Below are 20365 nucleotides of genomic sequence, written 5' to 3'. Positions count from 1 at the left end.
CTGACAGACAAAACAACTGAAGGACAAGGATTTTAATCAGGAAGGCTGGGATTTAACGCGTGACTAGATACCAAAGACAGAGAGTATTGTCGAAATAGAAAGTATATTGTGCCTCCTATTGTAATAAATATATTAATATTGGCCTACGCCAAGCTGCTCGAAAGTCGCTTGAAAAAGAAATCTGTGTTGCAAGGTCCTGACCTTAAATCCATGTAAGCCGCCATTTTAGGTCAAACTGCCATTTTAAGATTCGTTGAGTAAAAGTCACCCTGTGAGCTAAAATGGTGGACGATGTAATTCCAGAATACAACATGGCCGTCTTGACCTCTGTACATAGCTAATGTGTAATTTGCCTGCAGGCCACTTGTTGAGGTCGTGAACTGAGACCTTGTCCTTCGTTAACCTATGTGTAGAAGGATTACTCGTGCAATGAAACTAATCCACAAGCATATGTTGAGACAATGTATTCAAATACTGAACGAAGAACATCTGTTTAACTACATTGTATTAATGTTTAAGAAGGCCTGCATGGACATCTTTAGAATACACAGTTATTGCATACGCTTCTTGATACATGTATTAAAGGCAAACGTTATATGCGGTTATTTGAGACTTGGCACGAACCCTAGATCGGTGATGTATTAAAAGGAATATTAACCCGAAGTGGGGCTGGACATCGCGCCCACCTAATGTATAAAAAGCAAATGAATTCTAATGTACAGCGTCTCCCAATGAACACACTGAACCACGCTGGAGTTCGTTGTGTTGTACTGAGGGCCGATAGCTATCTGATTTTGCTCTGTTTTTGTAACTGGATTCAGTATAAAGTAAAGTACTTTGTATGTTCCTTTGTAACCCGTGTTCGGTGTATTTTCTTTTGGGGTACTCAGCCTCGATATTTTATTTCTGTTTTCACAGTTGGCACCCGAATAGGGACCCTCAAGATTGATGCCGGATTGTTGAAGGTTGACACACGCTATCGGACCGGGATCGGACGGTGTGACATATGGGGCCCCCTGAAGGAGACGCGACACCTCAGCAGCGCTGCACGACCCGACCCTTGGACGATAAGCATGTGGTCCGAGGGGGCATCTTGACGAGGGTCCACTTATCGAGGCGGGCAGATTTGCCGAAATCACCATACACGAGGTAAGATTAGTTAGGTAAGATTCTTAGAAGTACCTATCGGTCCTCCTTAGGTTTGGCCAGGTGAGTCGTGACCCAATTCTTAATTTAACCCTGACAATTTGAATTTTGGCGCATTGTATCTGCAGACACAATTATTGACCAGCTAACACCAAGAATTTGAGATATGCCTGGGAAATTGTCTACCTGCTTTAGGGCATTATTCCGCAGTGATAGACAATCGTTGGAATTTAGCCGTCCCGCACCACAGGAGGGGTCACCAGCATGTACTATGTACTGTAAGCATGGCATTGGAAGTATAGTATTTAATGATATTTGGCACAGACAAACCAGACATGCCTCCGAACTTCAGTGGCCAATCAATGGTAGTTTTGAGATCCCTCGTATTGAATATTTGGCGTCAGTCTTGTTAAAGAAAAAGGCTAGACCTGCAGTATTAGATGTTTTGCAGAATTAGAAAAAAGAAGCGCTGCAACAACTTAAAGGTAGAGAGAAACATGCACGCCATCATAAAACGAACGCTGAAAAAGCGTTGTTATACGACCAAGACAAACAGTCTGAGGCGACTGAAAATATGGATAGGGCTTTCTCACTTGGAATTCAGAAAATCTATCCTTCTTCTAAAGATCTTCATATTTCTGATGAGTTTATTGACAACATTTTAAATGAACGAAGGCCTGGTGCCTCTGCGCCACCTCCGAATGTTCCTCTTCCCACTGCTGTACCTCTTCCTGCTGTTATTCCTGTTCTTCCTGCTCAACCTGCTGTTCCTATTCCTCTGGTTTTTGTCCCTCCACCTGCTCCTCCGCCTCTTTTTATCGCACCAGTTATAGTACCTCCATCGAATTTGCCTGCTCCCTCTCTTCCAAGTGGTCCTGAGCGGCTTGTAATCGATCGAGGTACAGGAACAAAGGTTGTCACTCGTAGTACTGTACCGCCGGAGAAGAAACGTGTGTTGATTGCATGGGCTAAGCATTGTATGGAGAAGGATGATCAAGCTAGCGTTTTTGCCACACTTTGTAATACGGATAATTTTCCGGGGAAAAATGTTTTTATTGAAGGTTTGGGGATTCAGTTATGTATAATGTGGGGAAGACTAAATAATGCGGATGTTCCGCAAGGGTTAAGGGATCTAAACACTCTAGCACTTTCTGGAGACACTGTGGAGAAGGTAAATGAGCACGTCGAGAGGTTATTTGGGTATAGAAAAGGAGTTAGAAAAGTTACAGAATGAGGATGATTAAGAGGAAAATATGTATGTACAGAAACGGTTCCTTCCGTGTCATAAACCGATATCGGAGGAAATGCGAATTTGTAAGAAAGACGCGATTAGATGGATTTCAGACATATCGATAACTCCAGTTTTGGTATATGACACATATAGTCAATATACGATAGAAATGCAGAGGAAAGTGATACAGGTAATGGTAGAATACCTGCAGGATGAATGTGTAAAAAGGAATATTAGTTGTCCCACAGAGTTATTGAGCATTTATAAGAGAGCTTTTTCACTTGACACTTCTTCGACTGCTTTAGGGCTCTACTTGGCTCTGCAGCTTAGTAAGCGTTCGGAGTCACCTTTTTCTCAGTTGCCTATGAGAGAGGTTACTCCGACATTTGTCCCGAAGGTTGAGGTTGCGGCCGATGCTGTAAATAATATAGTCGCTGTGAACATTCCTGCTCATTATGTATCACAGTTCGTTCACGTTCCGTTCTCAAGACAGGAAGTGAATACTATTAGGCAATCTATTCCTGATATTAGGAAAAATCCGACAGGGTTCTATAAAGAGATAGAATTTGTTTTGCAGTCCTCAGTGTCCACCTTAGGTGACATCGATTTGTTGTTTCCTGTACTCCTGCCTGTAGATTTATGGAAACAAATTAGAACTATTGACGATGTACCCGGGTTGGGAGATACATGGGCGAATATAACTAGACTTGATGGGAAAAGGCCAGCTGGCGAAAGACCGCAATAAGTGATATTAACTCTGCCTGATAGAATCGTTGCTAAATTAAAAACAATAATTCCAGAAAAAAGAATTATTTGGGACAAGCTTACGGCCTGTGTCCAAGGAAAGTCTGAAGGTGCTACCGAGTTCTTTAATCGGTTCAAACAGGTTTTCTCGTATTTCAGTGGACAAGACTTAGGCACAGAGTCTGGGAAAAGATTATTTGTGGACAAATCTGTACGTGGATTGCTGCCTGACATCCAGTCACAAATTATGTCTTCTGAGAGCGCTTGGCAGGCGAAATCACAATCAGAAGTACTGCACATGGCTCAGTACTATGAGAACCGTGTCAATAATGAAAAAGATAGGATTGAAAAACGGAAAGGCGATTTAAAAACTAAAGTGCTATTGCAGCAAATTGTTAGGGGCCCCAGAGGGGGTAGTTCTCAGGTTAGAGGTCAGTATGTCCCACAGGGGAATGTGCCCTTGGGTCCTGTGAACATTAACCAGTGCGCTTGTTGTCGTCGAGAGGGTCATTGGCGAGCGCAATACCCCGTCCTTCAACAAAGGTCGAATAATACATTTGGTAATATGGGTAGGCGATCCAGAGGTCGCCCGGGCGTAGGGGGCCCTGGTAGAGGTCAGTTTACACAGGACCCTCAGCAACCTTTTTCGCAGGACAATAAGACTCCGAGTGTGGACACCAGGAACATATTTGATCATCCTTCCGCTGCATATTTATCTGAAGAGCTTCCTTTTGATGATATTCTGTTTCGTTAGGATTGCCCGAAGCAGGGTTTGGAACCTACACCTATTCCCGTCAATCAGAAAGTTCCCTACCTTGAAATGGTGGTGGGAAATAGGAAACATCAGTTTTTGATAGACACTGGAGCATAGAAGTGTTCCATTGATCATTCGCGGGTTCAAAACATTCCACTGTCAGGGCAAACCAATGTTTCTGTAGGGTTTTCTGATACACCAGTTGTTTGCCCGGTTTCTATGCCGATACCTATTTCTTTGGGTACCTTTACGGACCAGTGTCCATTTCTGTTGACTTCGGATTGCGGAGAGAACTTGCTGGGGTTGAATTTGTTAAAAGAATTAAATGCAGTGATTTATTGTTCTTCTGATGGAGAGCGCTTGACGATTTCACCACAGCAATTTTCTGCCTCGCAATATTTGACTAGACCTTTACCTTCAGAATTCATTAATGTACCAGAGAGCTTGTGGGCTGTCGACGACAATGATGTCGATGTTTTACAGATTGAGCCTGTCAAAATAGTTTTGAAACATGGAATTGAGCTGCCACGCATTTCCCAGTATAAGATTTCTGTGGAGGGCGAGCGAGCTTTGAAATGTATTGTTTCCGATTTTGTGCATCGCGGGGTGATTGAAGAAATTTCAGGAAGTTTGTGTAATAGTCCGATTTTACCCGTGTACAAGAAAGGTGATAATGTAATTCCATTCCGTTTTATAATTGATTTACGTGCCATTAATAAAGTTGTGGCACCACAATTTCCAATTGTACCTGATGTAACGACAATCCTAACCATGATTCCAGCTACAGCTACTTACTTTAGTGTTGTGGACTTAAAGAATGCATTCTTTAGTATTCCTATACACAAGGATAGTAGATATTTGTTCGCGTTCACCTTAGGGGGACGCTCGTTTACATTTACTCGTGCACCTAAAGGGTAAACAGAGAGTCCTAGTATTTATAGTAGGGCTTTGAAAGAACAACTTGATACCCTTGAATTGCCCTCTACCTGTACTTTGCTTCAGTACGTTGATGATTTGCTTCTAGCTGCTGACTCTGAGAGTGCCTGTAAGGAGGGCACTGTGTTATTACTTATTCATCTAGCTAAGCATGGTCACAAAGCCTTGCTTAAAAAATGTCAATATTGTTGTCAGGAGGTCGCCTATTTAGACTATCTCCTCTCAAAGGAGGGAAAAAGATTGACACCTGAAAGAATAAAACACATTTCTGGCATGTCAAATACACAGAAGGAAGTTAGAGCCTTGATAGGTATGGCTTCTTACTGTAGGTTGTGGATCCCAAATTTTTCACTAGTGATCAAACAGATGTTGGCTTCAACGAAGAAGGGCATTTCTTCGCCATTGCCATAAAACGCGGTACACCAGCAGTCGTTTGACTTGCTTAAGACAGCATTATGCTCTGCACCAGTTTTGAGCACACCAAACTATGAAAAGGCCTTTGTGTTGTTTGTGCATGAATGTGATGGATGTGCTTTGGCTGTATTAACGCAGGAACATGGAGGGAAGAATAGGCCGTGCGGTTACTATTCTTCTGCCCTTGATCCTGTAGCATGCGCTTTGCCAAGATGTTTGCGCGCTGTCGCTGCTGCTGCCCTGTCTATAAAACAGAGTGAGGGAATGGTCCTAGGCCATGATCTAACCCTGATGGTGCCTCACTCTGTAGATGTTCTACTGAACCGAACTCAAACAAACACCTCACTTCTGCACGGTTGACAAGATATGAATTGATCTTGTTTGTTCCTCACATTCAAATTAAGAGGTGTTGTGTCCTTAATCCGGCTGAACTCCTACCTTTTCCGCAAGATACTACTTGCAGCGATGAAGTACCACATGATTGAATACGACCGAACAAGAAACAAAGGGTAAAATTGATTTGAAAGATACTCCTTTGGATAATCCGCAAGGAGAGCTGTTTTGTGACGGCTCCTGCTTTAAACTTCCGGATGGTACATCCACAGCCGCTTATGAAATCACTACATTGAGCACGGTTGTGGAAACTAAGAGAATCACGCATAATTCTGCGCAGGCCGCAGAGATTATAGCATTGACCCGAGCTTGTGAACTTTCCGATGGGCTTGCAGTAAATATATATACTGATAGTCAGTATGCCTTTGGGGTGGTTCCCAACTTCGGGAGACTTTGGTCAGGGAGAGGGTTCCTAACTTCGCTTGGCACCAAAATTCAACATGGCTCCCTAATAGTACAACTACTCTCAGCGCTTGCACTCCCTACTCAGTTAGCAGTTATGAAATGTGCAGCACATCGAAAGATTGTAGATGATATTGGAAAAGGGAATGCTTTCGCTGATCAGATAGCTAGACAAACTGCCACAGATCTCTTCACAGAGATGTATGTTTCAAGGGAGACTGTAGATGCCTATGTAATGGATGAGGGTGTTGGGTCTGTACGGGATATCCAAGCTGATGCCACAATGGAAGAGTCTTAGAGGTGGGCTGAAGGCTTGGGGAAACTTGATGATGATGGGTGTTGGGTGGACATGGTCGAAGGGAAATGGCTGTTACCTGATGCCTATGTCATGATGATGGTTGTCATGGCACACGGCCCTACACATGTTTGTGCCCAGCAGGTTACGAAAATGTTACAAAAGGTTTGGGCAAATGACAAGATTTCGAAAATTGCCCAGTGCTATGTCCAGAACTGCATGATTTGCCTACAACACAATGTGGGAAAGGGGACATCAACTCCAAGGGGAAGTTTTGGGCCACCTTCTGTCCCCTTCGAAGTTATTCACTTTAATTTCATTGAAATGGAACGATGCAACAATCTAAAATATGTCCTCATGGTCATTTGTGCCTTCAGTAAATGGGTTGAGGCTTTCCCTGTTAAAGATGCTACAGCCATGACCACTGTGAAAACCATGTTAGAAGAATACTTCCCCCGGTTCGGTTTGCCGAGAGTTATCTGGTCGGGCAATGGTCCACATTTTGTCGCCGCTGTAATTCTACAGATATGTACAGCATTACGAATTGACAAACGGTTCCATTCGGCCAGACATGCTCAGAGCGCCGGACTAGTAGAAAGACACAACAGTATCATCAAGAACAAGCTCGCTAAAACGTGTGCCGGCACCAAACTAAAATGGCCAGGCCAAACGCCTTACCGATCATGTTACTAGCCATGCGTACAACCCCTCAAACTAAGACTGGGCTCTCTCCATTTGAGGTGGTAATGGGGAGACCTGCCAATATCTGGAACCTTCCAAAATGTCAAACTTTAAAGAATGTTGAAAATGTACTACTTTCAGATTATTGTAGCCAATTGACTAAAAACCTGTATTTGATTTATCACCAGGTACGAGAAGCTTTACCTGTGCGATACGAGGGCCCGGGCCACGGCATACGGCCTGGGAGTTGGGTGCTCGTCAAATCATCTGAGCGCACCTCCTGCCTCGTGCCTCGCTGGCGTGGGCCATTCCAAGTCCTGTTGGTCACCCAGACAGCGGTGCGGGTCGCTGGACGAAAGAACTGGATCCACGCGTCGCACATCAAAAAACTTCCTCGCCCTGTGCCACACGCTACAGAAGAAACAGAACCCCTCGCTGATACTGCAACCAATGATCCCAAAGCAGTAAGCAGCACTGAGAGTGTGTCGGAGAATATCTCTGAGCCCGGGAGGCTTGAGGAAGCTGCCATTTTGTATCCGCACTCTCCACAAATTTTGCACCCGGAAATGGCTGTTTCAAATTCAGCCCCTTCACTTGCCTCCGACACGTTGCTTCCAGCAGGAAGTGATGACATATTGTTTCCGGATCAATCAGTACCAGGAAAAGTATGATATAACCTACGACCACGAAGATAGACTTACGGCACGGTTTTGCTGTGCATCTGATAGACTTACGGCACGGTTCGGCTGTGCATTCGGAGAAGGAAAAGAGTCATCGAGGGCTTGCTTTTTGCCCAAATTTGAGAAAGGGGCTTCTGTTGGCTGGGGTGGTGAAAGGACTAAGAAGTCGCTCGACCTGGAGGTCACCAGCAACAAACTTTGGAGTGTTTGTTTGAAGACTACGATGCCCGCCACTGCTACCGGTCATATGGGACTTGTAAATAAGGGGGTGACCAACCGGGACAATGGACAAAATGCCTGGGCCCCGAAAACGTATTGCTGTATTCTTATAATGATATTTGGTTTTTTAATAGTCGCTGCCTTAGGATTATGGTACCCCGAGGAAACTCACTCTTTAGAACTTTTGTTGCCTACTGAAAGTGCACCCATTGTTCCTACTCCCTTTGTACATTTGCATACTTTATCCCCTTGGGATTCCCAGCACAGACAAAGGTACCACAATAGCACTCTACTACTTATCATGAATGCTACACATGCCATTTTTAATAAATCCAACTGCAGGGTCTGCTCTCATTTACCGCAACACGTGGATAAGGGGCTAGGGTGGTATATTAATCCTTTACCGTTGACAACTGCCTGCTATGCTTCTCCTAGAGCACTGTTCTTTGGCCGATGGAATGGTAGCATCTCAGGGAACTTTGATGGCACCAATTTGAATAGTTTTGAGAAACGTGTTTTGACTCCCCTGGGATGCTCGCTTTTTGCAAATAGGAGTAAACCGAATGTTGCTTCTATTAGGCCTTCTGATAAACTGTCTCGTCCTTTCCAATCTTTGATTTCCTCTAAGATGGCTCCGATAGGCAATAAGGATGCCATGCCTCCTTCTTACACCGTTAACCGTAGCCCCGATTCAGTTTCTTTTTGCATACAGAGGAATGGAACTCAGTCAATGGGAAATTTTCTAGGTTATGCCAACGTTGCAAATTTGACTGGGGTGAACAGACCTTTTGTATGTAGGCGAAACCTGTCTACTTTGTCTGCGGTAATGTAGCATTCCCATGGTTGCCCAGGGATTGGCAGGGAACCTGTTATTTAGGGATCCTGTTACCTGGGGTGTTTATAGCTAGTACAAAATAAGTTTCGAAGGCTCGTCCACGGCGGGATGGAAATGGTGACACCCCAGCACAAGTCTTGGGAGATATAGCTAAATCAGTTGTGCCATTTTGGGGGCAGATAGTGAATTCAGAAGTTATCAGAAAACTAGCGAGAGTACTGGAGAGAACCATCAACCGTACCACGGACATACTCTATAATATGACGTTAGAACAAAAGGCGATAAGATTAGTAGCACTTCAAAATCGAATGGCATTAGATGTCATTCTAGCTGAGCGTGGTGGGGTATGCAAATTAGTGGGGTCCGCTTGCTGTGTTTTCGTACCAGATTCCTCCCCAACTATCTTCAAGGCAATACAGAATCTGCACGTCCTTAGTTCCGAAGTGCATGTTCCCGAGGGAAACTGGGATCTGAGCGCTTGGTTCTGGGACTTCTTGCGATCTTGGGGTAGGAAGGTACTTTCGGTCTTATTAATTATTTTGGGAATACTGTTGTTTCTTTGTTGCTGTATTAAGTTTCTGCCTGGTATGTGTTCGATGCTAGGGGGATGTTGCGCACAAGCAATAGGTTCGATAGGACATAAAGTGTATGTCCCAGATAAGACTTCCAAAGAATAGATATTTCCGATAGTGATTCAGGGTGCATGGACAATGATGCATGGAGTTATTTGCAAGGGGATACAAAGTCGTTTTTAGCACTTGGCATAGGCCAAAAGGAGGGTTTGTCGAAATAGAAAGTATATCGTGCCTCCTATTGTAATAAATATATTAATATTGGCTTACGCCAAGCTGCTCGAAAGTCGCTTGCGAAAGAAATCTGTGTTGCAAGGTCCTGACCTTAAATCCATGTAAGCCGCCATTTTAGGTCAAACCGCCATTCAGGATTCGTTGTGTAAGAGTCACCCTGTGAGCTAAAATGGTGGACGATGTCATTCCAGAATACAACATGGCCATCTTGACCTCTGTACATAGCTAATGTGTAATTTGCCTGCAGGCCACTTGTTGAGGTCGTGAACTGAGACCTTGTCCTTCGTTGACCTATGTGTAGAAGGATTACTCGTGCAATGAAACTTATCCACGTGCATATGTTGACACAATGTATTCAAATACTGAATGAAGAACATCTGTTCAACTAAATTGTATTAATGTTTAAGAAGGCCTGCATGGAAAACTTTAGAATAGACAGTTATTGCATACGCTTGTTGATACATGTATTAAAGGCAAACCAGTTATATGCGGTTATTTGAGACTTGGCACGAACCCTAGATCGGTGATGTATTAAAAGGAATATTAACCCAAAGTGGGGCTGGACATCGCGCCCACCAAATGTATAAAAAGCGAATGCATTCTAATGTACAGCGCCTCTCACTGAACACACTGAACCACCTGGAGTTCGTTGTGTTGTACTGAGGGCCGATAGCTATCTGATTTTGCTCTGTTTTTGTAACTGGATTCAGTATAAAATAAAGTACTTTGTATGTTCCTTTGCAACACGTTTTCGCTGTGTTTCCTTTTGGGGTACTCAGCCTCGATATTTTATTTCTGTTTTCACAGTATAACTGTGGACAAGAAACATTGGCCCTGATTTGAGAAAGACGGTGATACCGTCGAAACACATGTAATCCCAAAGGGCACTGCAATTTGAAAAAATAAGGAAAAAATCAGAAAAAATTCAAACTTTAAAAAACCACATTGGACAACTGAGAAAAGGGTCATTTGTCTTTTTTCTCGGAGTAACATGGGCGCATGGGCTACATGCTAAAGTAACTACATGAAACTGTTTTTCAATTAAACGGAGTCGAGGAACCAGATACTCCGTTGTTACTATTCCATGCAACCATACATAAAGAAACCATTAAATATGCACAAGGGCGCTGAGGTCCAATCAAGGGAACACCCACCCAAAAGTTTCCTCATTTTTGTTCAAATCTTAATTATTTCCAACATAGATCTTGCCATCATTTTTGAAACAGGTTATCACATTCTTCACTTTCAATATATGCACTCATCCTGCTTTGTTCTCAACCTAGGTTAGTAGTTTTGTATGCTTGGCTGATAATTCTAGGCATTCATCATTCACCTTTTGCACCTTACGGCTTCTTTGTTCAATAGGTGTGCAGTGCATGATATTAGGCCATCTTCCGATCCAGTACTGGTTGTTACATGCCCATACATCATCAGCTGTGTTCTTTCCCAGCATCCTGGCTCTCCTGATTTTTCAGTCATGTCTGAGCAATTCATTCTCTTAATTTCGACAGTTTTGATTGGTTCTCCATACTGGAACGGATACATGAGTTTTTTTTACTTTTCCACCCCAATTAGTCTCCATTCTCTTTCTTTTCACATATGTGTCTTCTTATGGAAAAGCCTGTCTTGATTGCCATCTTACAGATGCTCATTTTTCTTTGAATTGTCATCCGGTAGTGAATGCTGGCAGGTGGCTGAGACATTTTGCATAATGTGAAGTCATTTCTCTTGCAATAAATGTTCTTGCCCTATTCATGGCATACGGTATTAAGGAACAGACATAACAACTTTCTTCTGATGTTCTTTCTCCCAACTCTTTCATGTGCTGGTAAAATAGGAGGTTAGCTAGATGAGCTGATTTGAGTAAATATGTATTTATACTTTCATTGTCTTCTTCAGTACCTCTCTTTTTTCAAGAAAAATGTCTTTTAATATCAGAGATCAGTGGGCTTTTTGGACTCTTAATGGGGACAATGGTAGATGTCTTATTTTCTTGTTCATCACCACCTTAATATGTGTGAATGCCAACATAATGAGGATAGCAGTTAAAATCAAAATACCACAAAAAGCTCCAATAATTATTATTCATACAGTACATTTATTTTGTAGAGCTACATTTCTTACTTCTTGAAACATTTCAATTTCTCCAATAATTTTCAATATACCAAAGTAATTGATTTATTGATAACTCATGAATTTATTAATAAAACTGCAAAATAGTCACCAATATAATTCTTAAAAAAATAGTGTTGTTTTTTGGATTTCTGAAATATTTCACAATGTCTGTGTCTCTTCGGATCAGAGCTGTATAAGATTGTAGGATATAAGAAAAGAGTCCAAGCAAGTATGTGTGCACAATAATTCAGGAACAGTTACCCTTGCGGTGTACCCATGCGCCCATGGGTCTAATTTCTATTAACAGAAATGTGAAAATCGCACACAGTATATATTTGCTTCACACAATGTTGGTTTTTGAAGAAATGTAATGCCCTTTCTAATGATGACACGTGTTTTGACATATAAATGTCTTTTTCAAATCAAATCAGGGCCAATAGTTATTGTTGCATAGAATATCCTTCACAGTCTCTTGATGTAGTCATGGGATAATCCCTGTCCTCAGTTTAACATGCATAGTCCCTTTCTGTCCTAGTGCCAATAGGTGGCATACGAAATAAAGAATTCTTCTTTTCTTCTGGCTTTTTCTGCTTCTGTCCCATTGTCTTTCTTGTCCTAGTCTAAGGAAGGGTTTACAGGATCGCTGCAAGTCCATCAGTCCTTAGGAAACCCTAATATAAAAGTTTGACTTCTTCTTCCCTTGTCTTGACTTCTGGTTATGGATCTTGTCTGCACACACTGAAAGTATTCACTTGCTTCAGTAGGGGTATCGCAGGAGAGGTCAGGGTTTCTCCTTTATACGGTTTGACGTCATGTAAATGTATCCATGATCCCCTTCCTTGTAGGTTCACAGCAGTAGGGCTTAGTTCCTCCACTTCGTGGGGGCCCTCAAAGCGGGGGGTAATCCAGGTGCATACAAATTTGTGCACCAGCACCTGGTTAACTGGATACAGGTTTCAAGGCTTTAGTGTTTTTTCAAAATCAATAAGCTGATTGTCCTTTTTATTTCTCCTTTAACCCTCCCATCGATTCTGGAGCTGTTGAGTCATAAAACACTTTCAGTCAATGTTTTCAAATAATCATGCATTTCATCAGCTAAAGCCATTGGTACACTATGGGCCTCTATATTTGTCCTTGTTGGGGGAGTGAGAGGAGTTCTCATACGGCATCCAGTCACCAACTCATGAGGAGTCAGATGGTGATCTGAGCCCGGCTGGTTCTGCAGCGCATTTAGTGCATGGGGTAGGAAATTGAGCCATCCCTTATTAAAAGTGACTTTTAATGTTGCTATTCTTTCCATCAAAAGACCATTTAATTTCTCACAAATACCATTTGCTTGCAGATGATAGGCTGAAGCAAACTTGTGTCTTATACCTAATGTTTTCGAATAGTTCATTGTGACTCATACATTATCATTGACTATGACTCCATTTATTTTGATAATTTATTGGCCAAACATCATTCATCACATGAACCAATTGCCTTATGTATAATCACTAGTCCAAATAGGCTCACAGCGTACACGGCTCACAATGCATCGCTTCCGTACTTGCAGTCAATTCTTAAATAAACATAACTTTAATTTTAAACGTTTGTGGAACTTATGCCCTGATAGATTAGATTCAATTTGGGTTATTCACCAAATATATATCTTAATGGATATTCAACAAACTTAATCTCCAATCTCAGTTATTACTATGCACACAGAACACTAATGCTTTTGTGTCCACTCAAATTTGTTTGTTTTTTCTTATTTTTGCGGGCCAATCTATAGACAATCCAATAGTGAGAATTTATTGACCAAACAATACTCATCACTTGAACTAATTGCCTATATGTTTAATCACTCGGCCAACTAGGCTTTCAGCCTACACGGAACACAATGCACCGCTTCCGTACTTGCGGTCAATTGTTAAGTAAACATAACTATAATTTTAGACTTTTGTGGAACTCATGCCCTGTTAGATTAGATTTAAGTTGGGTCATTCACCAAACATTTATCCTAATGGAGACTCAGCAAACCTACTCTCTTTGCAGGAAGAAGAAAGAAGGTCATAGTCATGGCTCCGGAACGCTCATCATTGGTTTAATGAACATATCCTTATTCTCAGCCCAAAACATGGCGGCGGTTTATTGAGATAGTCCTAGACAGGAAAGAAGGACTTCACCCAGTTGCCATAGTTACATACTATAAACATTGACACAGTCACTGACTCAGCGTTCTTTGGACGGACAAGTCGACGCGTGTGAAAGGGTCGTTGCACACTTGCAGGTAAGCCCCTAGGAGGCCAGGCAGCACTTTCATCGGTGCCACCCCCAATTAGGAAACTTGGATTGCTTAATTTATTTAGCGCACAGAGGAATTACGATTGTAATAACAAAGGAAGCACAGAAAATTATGCTTTGCACTAATCAGCCCTATTTAACAGTAGCGGATATATAAGGGGAAACTATGAATCATTTAGGATACGTTTAGAATATTGCCCACGGGTGCACGCACGGACAACCCTGCGACAAGATATACGAACAGTAGGATGTTACTAAACAATGTGCGACATTTGCTAAATTAACGTTTGCTAGCGCAAAACACAACCAGTTTGGCATTGTATTCATATATACATTGTTTTGGTTACCGAGAATTAGCGCATGAGTAACAAATGTCTCCATAAATTAAACAGGGAGAAATCTAAAGGTAACAACCTTGGTACCGCTATCAATATTGAACAATTGGACATATTTGGAAATTGTTTCGCTCACACAACATACTTTTCAGGTGGGATTCTAGCCCAGGGACTTGAACAAGAGATCATGTCTATTGCTACATACCTGAATCACTACAGTGATGGTAAGATCATCATTTAATATTTCTTGCTGAAAGGTCACTTGGCACAAGAAGGCAAATATGTATGTGTTTATTTTAAGTTGGTATCTAAAGATATGGAGAGTAGAATATATAGATGATCAACACATCAATACTGTACACTTACTGCCTGATTCATGGAAGTAGTTGCGTGAAAAACGTGCACCTTTTCTGCCTGAAAATCCCTGTTTGAAGTATTGGGATTTTCGGGCAGAAAGGCGCGCTAAACTGCATTTTTCACGCAAATAATTCCATGAATCAGGCTCTTCATGTTTACGCCTAACACTGGCATGCGAGATTCAATACATAACTAACTTTAGGCTTTTTTGTTTTTCACTTCTCTTCATTTCCTATTAATCCGACCCCTTGCCCCTCCCTAATATCTGTCTACACATCTACTGTAATTTCGTTGTGCTATAAACAGTGAATAAATTACATTGAGATATGCCCTGTTTTGAAAAAGGTTCAGTACGAGCCGAAACACGTGTCAATAAAAAAGGCTCTCTCACGGGAGATTTGTGACTCACAATTGTTTTGCAGTTATTTCAGTGGCACATAATTTCTTAACAATACTGAATTTGTGTGACGCAGTCACAGTGTGAAATTTTCAGCAATTCATCTAATTTTAACCTTCTAATTGACATCAATGCTTTGTTTATAAAATGTACCAAAAATCACTTTCATTTATTTTTGCTGTTGTTTAATATCTATCAGTTTGAACATGCAGAACGCTTTATAGAAACATATTACAACCCCTCCACGTGTGCACTTTTCAATTTGTTACCATACAGACATCTTCCTTTACCATTCCTTTCTTAGTAAATGTATCTCATCTCTTGTTATTTACTCCGTCTCACAGTTTAATATACGGCCTTCTTATTGGTTCTATGCCTCAGGAATCCGTAACACTCTTATATGGAGTTATGGCGTCTATTCTTTCCATCCCCTGCGGCCCGTGAAATCCAGTTACTCATATATATATATATATATATATACATATATATATATATATGTGTGTGTATATGTATATATATTTATATGTATATATATTTATATGTATATATATATGTATATGAGTAAAACACAAAAGGAGGAGCCGTAATGAAAATCACGGCAAGCCTGCACTCCGAGCACTGGTAAAATCAGACGGTCCCATAAAGAGAAAAAAATAATATATAGAACTTGAAGTACAATAACTTTCAAGTTTATTTAATCAGGTAAAAAAAGCGACATCTCAAACAAAAGAGACAGGACACAAAAGAAGATTGTCCTGTATCGACAAGTTTCACGCTCTACATAGCGCTTGTTCATACACATCACAATCCAAACCCTCCCTCCTTTATCTTTGACCACATTCAATGTCTACTTACATCCGCCATTCAGCTTGAGTCCCTCGGCATCAACTCTTCCACAATCAACCAGTCCGCCGGGCGCCTGAGGGGACCGGACAGGAATTTTGTCAAAGGGGGACCTGCCAACCAAATCTTGAACATGTGTTCTTTTACTCTCCACAGGACACTCTGTGATCGTCAAGCTAATGGTAGGAGCAGGCGATTGTCCGGGGTCTGGATCTGGGCCTAGATATAGGTTGATAGACCAGAACCATCCGCCTCACTACCAAATGTGCTATGGCACTTTGAAGCATCCTGTATGCGCTAGATGGAATTACCAGTAAATATCTTAGACCAAGTAACTGGACAGACCCAATGAAGATGGTAAAATACTGCCTTAATCTCAATGAAAGAAAGCAAGGAGATGTACAGCTATCAAAATAGATGCATGCATATTAACACCTCTTCTTGTTTGTACAGGGTTTATATACTTTTCCATATGTCATTTATGGTGTTATCCTACATGGCATTTTGCAAAACCTACTAACAGGAGGGATTGGATTAGGGGAACATTCTACTTATAGAATCATATGTGTTAATATCACATTGGCTGCCCCTTGTCTGTAGGAAACGCCCTGAGCTAGTTCTACATACACAGTATACTGATTATAGCAGAGAATACGGCAGCGGGTTGGTAACTGCAACATTGTATGTAAAAGTGCGTGGCAGGCTTTATGATTGGTTGGCAACCCCATCTAACCTTGGACTTTCGGATTGTTTAAGAGCACGTGAGTAGAAATGAAACCTAGGTGCTCGAGATACGTCGATTCATTTCTTGTTTTCCCGATTAGTCCATCGTATGTCATTGACCTGATCCTTAGCCAAGGTCTTCTGTTTGTAGTTGACTTCGTAGTGTGCTCACTGTTCTGGAACATTTGAGAGAGTATGAGCAGACCACTATCTCCATCTGGGCTTTTAATGAACAGCCCTTGTTTTTGACTTCTGAGACACGTGTTAGGAGACCACGAATTTGTCCATTTCAGCCTCTTATTTAGGTCTATTTCATTTTACTAAACAGGGTGCCATTACCCTTTCTGGCCTTCAGAGACTTGCTCACTCCACTTCACACAGGCGTCTGCCCATGTGATTGTTCAACACTTGGCCCTTACAAATGTCCTTGTATCTCCTAATCTTAGCAGAAATATGTCTTATGCACATGGTCCATTCATTCGACTCCCTTTGTGCCTTGCACCCATCTCTCGAAATAGGCTCATTGATCCCAGGCCAATGTACTCCCTTATTCTGAACACGAAAACAGCTTCTTCATCAATTCTTCTATTTGAAATCCTAGACTCATCTTTTGAGGTAACAGTCTTGATTTTTAACACAGGCCACAGTCTATTTTCTTCCAATGGCCATCCTAAAAGTTGTTTGTGTGTGTGTGTGTGTGTGTATATATGTATGTGTATGTGTATATATATATACACACCTCTTTTTAGCAAGCATCTATGTACCTTGTCTACCTTGCATTACAGCGTATTTACAGTTATTGGTCAGCACGTTATTTCATCTTCTTATATACTCAACTCACACACCAAACTTGTTGATGGTCTACACGACCATCAATCTGGATGCCGAGCATCCAGAGGTGCAGAAACTGCTCTTCTCAACACACGTGAAGAACTGCTCAAATCTCTGGACTCCAACTCCCTTGCTGTCCTCATCTTTCTCGATCCCTCCTCTGCCTTTGACACAGTCAACCATTCCATCCTCATACAAAGTCTCCATGATACCCTTGGTATCTCGGAACGGGCACTGGACTGGCTGACATCCTTCCTCAATGACCGCTCTTCCCAAGTCATCCTGGGCACATTCTCCTCTCCTACTTCCTTCTCCACCTGAAGTGTCCCCCAGGATTCTATCCTTTCCCCTTGGCTCTTTAACATCTACCTTGCTCTGCTTGCATGCCTCATCTCCTCCTTCTCCTCCAACTTCCAGTGTTACGCAGACAACACACAGATCTTTTTCAAACTTTCTGCTCACCCTTTTGCACCCTCCATCATCCCCAACTGCCTATCTGCCATCCAGTCCTGGTGCACCTCCAACGATCTCTGCATCAACACCTGTAAAACTGAGATCCTTCCCATCGGGACCCCTGCTTCCTCCGTTTTCCCTTCACTCTGGCCTCTCTCCTTGGGTTCTCCCACTGCTCCTTCTTCTGAAGCCAGAAACCTTGTAGTCATCTTCGACTCCTCTCTCTCCTTCCTCATCCGCACTCAGGACATTGCCAAGAAGTCCCACTTTCAGCTCTTCCTTCTCAATGGAATTCTCCCTTTTCTCACTTTCCCCAAGAGGCTCAATGTTACCTGAGCCCTGGTTCTCTCTGGGCTTGACTATTGCAATAGCCTCCTCCTGAATCTACCTTCTTCCACTCTGCGACCCCTCCAGCTAATCCAGAATAGGGAATTAGACGTAAGCCCAGAGACCACATCTTTCCTGCCATAAAAATCTTCATTGGCTCTCGGTTGCTGAACGGATTAAATTCAAACCCTCTGCATCATCCACAAGGCTGTCTGGGCCCGGGGACCACACTATCTTCAACGTTATCTTACTAAATACTCTCCCTCTAGACCAGTACATTCCTCTGGCACCAACTATTTGTATGTAAAGCATTTTGCTAAACAGAGGGTTGGTGGTCGATGGCTATCCTCAGCTGGCTCCCACCTATGGAACTGCGTCCCCCTGCCTCTGCGCCTTGAGCAATACTTTCTTAAATTCGTTAAACTCCTCAAGCTTTTCCTCTTTACCTCCTCATTCCCTTCTTCTCTTCTCTGCTAATCCCACAGTTGCTGTGATTGGTGTCTGGGGCCCTTATGCATCCTCGGGCCCCTGGCCTCCCACACCCAATCGGCCCAGCCCTGTCTAACCTCAGCACTTGCCTTGGCACTTCATCTGTGGCTCACCCACAAATCTGGACTCCCAGCACTTACGCCCTCTGCCCTCTGCCCTCTTCCTTGCTGCACTTGCACGTTCTGAATACTCACAAGGCACAGTAGGTTTGTCCTTCCTTCCTTCCCTACACTCCCTTGTTCCCTTCCCCTCGCCCTGTGGGCGCTTAGAAACAGTATTTTACTTGCAGTATAAGCGCCTGACAAGCAAAAATAAATAAAATAAATAAATAAATTCACAATTACTTCGACTTTAGGTACATGTTTCTCCTAGTGCTTCAGTTACATTGTCAGTTAAAAGTATTTTCATATCATTTCGGCATAGGTTCATACATCTTTATGGCCGCATTCTGTCGTCTTCAGACTTTACCTAGAGTTCATCCATATTACTCATAACCGCATTCTGGCATTTTGGTAGTGTGCATACTTACTGGTAGCATCCTTCTTCTACTTCTCTGAGGGTATAATCTGAATAGCTGTCTGAGTGCATATCGTCTTTCATGCACTCAACGCGGTATAGGAATGTTACATGGATTCATTCATGGGTTCCCAATTGTAGCTCTTCGTCTGCTAATCCAATAGGACGTTGGTAAGGGGCGGGGACCAAAGGAGAGGCAACCGCCTGCTCCTCTAAGCCATCATCTTGTAACAGAGGGTTTAGGTGGTACACAAATGTCGAGGAAGGGGTGAAAGCGGGGCATGAACATTATTCCAAATGGAATCCAGGATAGGCCAAGCGAGGCACCCTTATGCGACCCTGCAACTAGTTCCATAACACTTCTTGTAGGACTCAGAAGTTGACAGCTGTCCAGGTTCAGTGCACTCACTCTGGATGCCCCAAAGAATGCCCCCATAGTGTTTTAAGTATGCTTTCACTCCGACCCACCTGAGGCACAAATGTGTACTTGAGTATTTTACGGGCTAGGCACTGTGCAGGCTGGTATCTAGTAATGTCCCCTTGTTAGTGTCTCAGCACACTTTCGCTCACTTGGCTGGTTATGGGCACATGGAAAGCAGGAGACGATTAAGACTCAAGCCCAGAAGGCTAGAATAACAAAATAGGCCTCCATGGGGGGAAGAGGGTGGGAGGAAGAACGGTATGTGATGAGGTGGGGGCTTTGTTTAGGCAAGGCCTCATTACGAGTTTGGTGCTATCTGGGTGGTAAATCCACCCAGATACCACCAAACTGTGTAACTGTTACCGCCACTAGGTCTGGCAGTATTACTTCCGGATCACAAGTGGTGGTGTAAGTCCCCATTTTTATTTTTTTAGTCCATAGGACTCGATGTGGCATTTTCAGCCTAATTACTGTGGCTATAATTCTGCCACGGTAATTCCACCAAAAATTGGCAAAAAGTCTGCAGATTTACCTCCAGCTCATTACTGGAGGTGAATTCGACAACTTTCCACCCACCTCACAGTTGGGCGATGTTGTAATGCAGCGGTATATGATAATACTGCCGCATTTAACCCGACCGCTCAACTCGTAATGAGGCCTAGAGTTTGGGGAAGTCTTGGATATTGTAATTTTGCATTGTAGGGCTACATCTTGCAATCCATTTGTTTTTTACATT

This window comes from Ambystoma mexicanum, chromosome 10 (assembly GCF_040938575.1).
Source record: "Ambystoma mexicanum isolate Mex_15411 chromosome 10, UKY_AmexF1_1, whole genome shotgun sequence".
NCBI lineage: Eukaryota > Metazoa > Chordata > Amphibia > Caudata > Ambystomatidae > Ambystoma > Ambystoma mexicanum.
The sequence above is the reverse complement of the archived record's forward strand: the minus strand, read 5'-3'. Positions refer to the sequence as shown.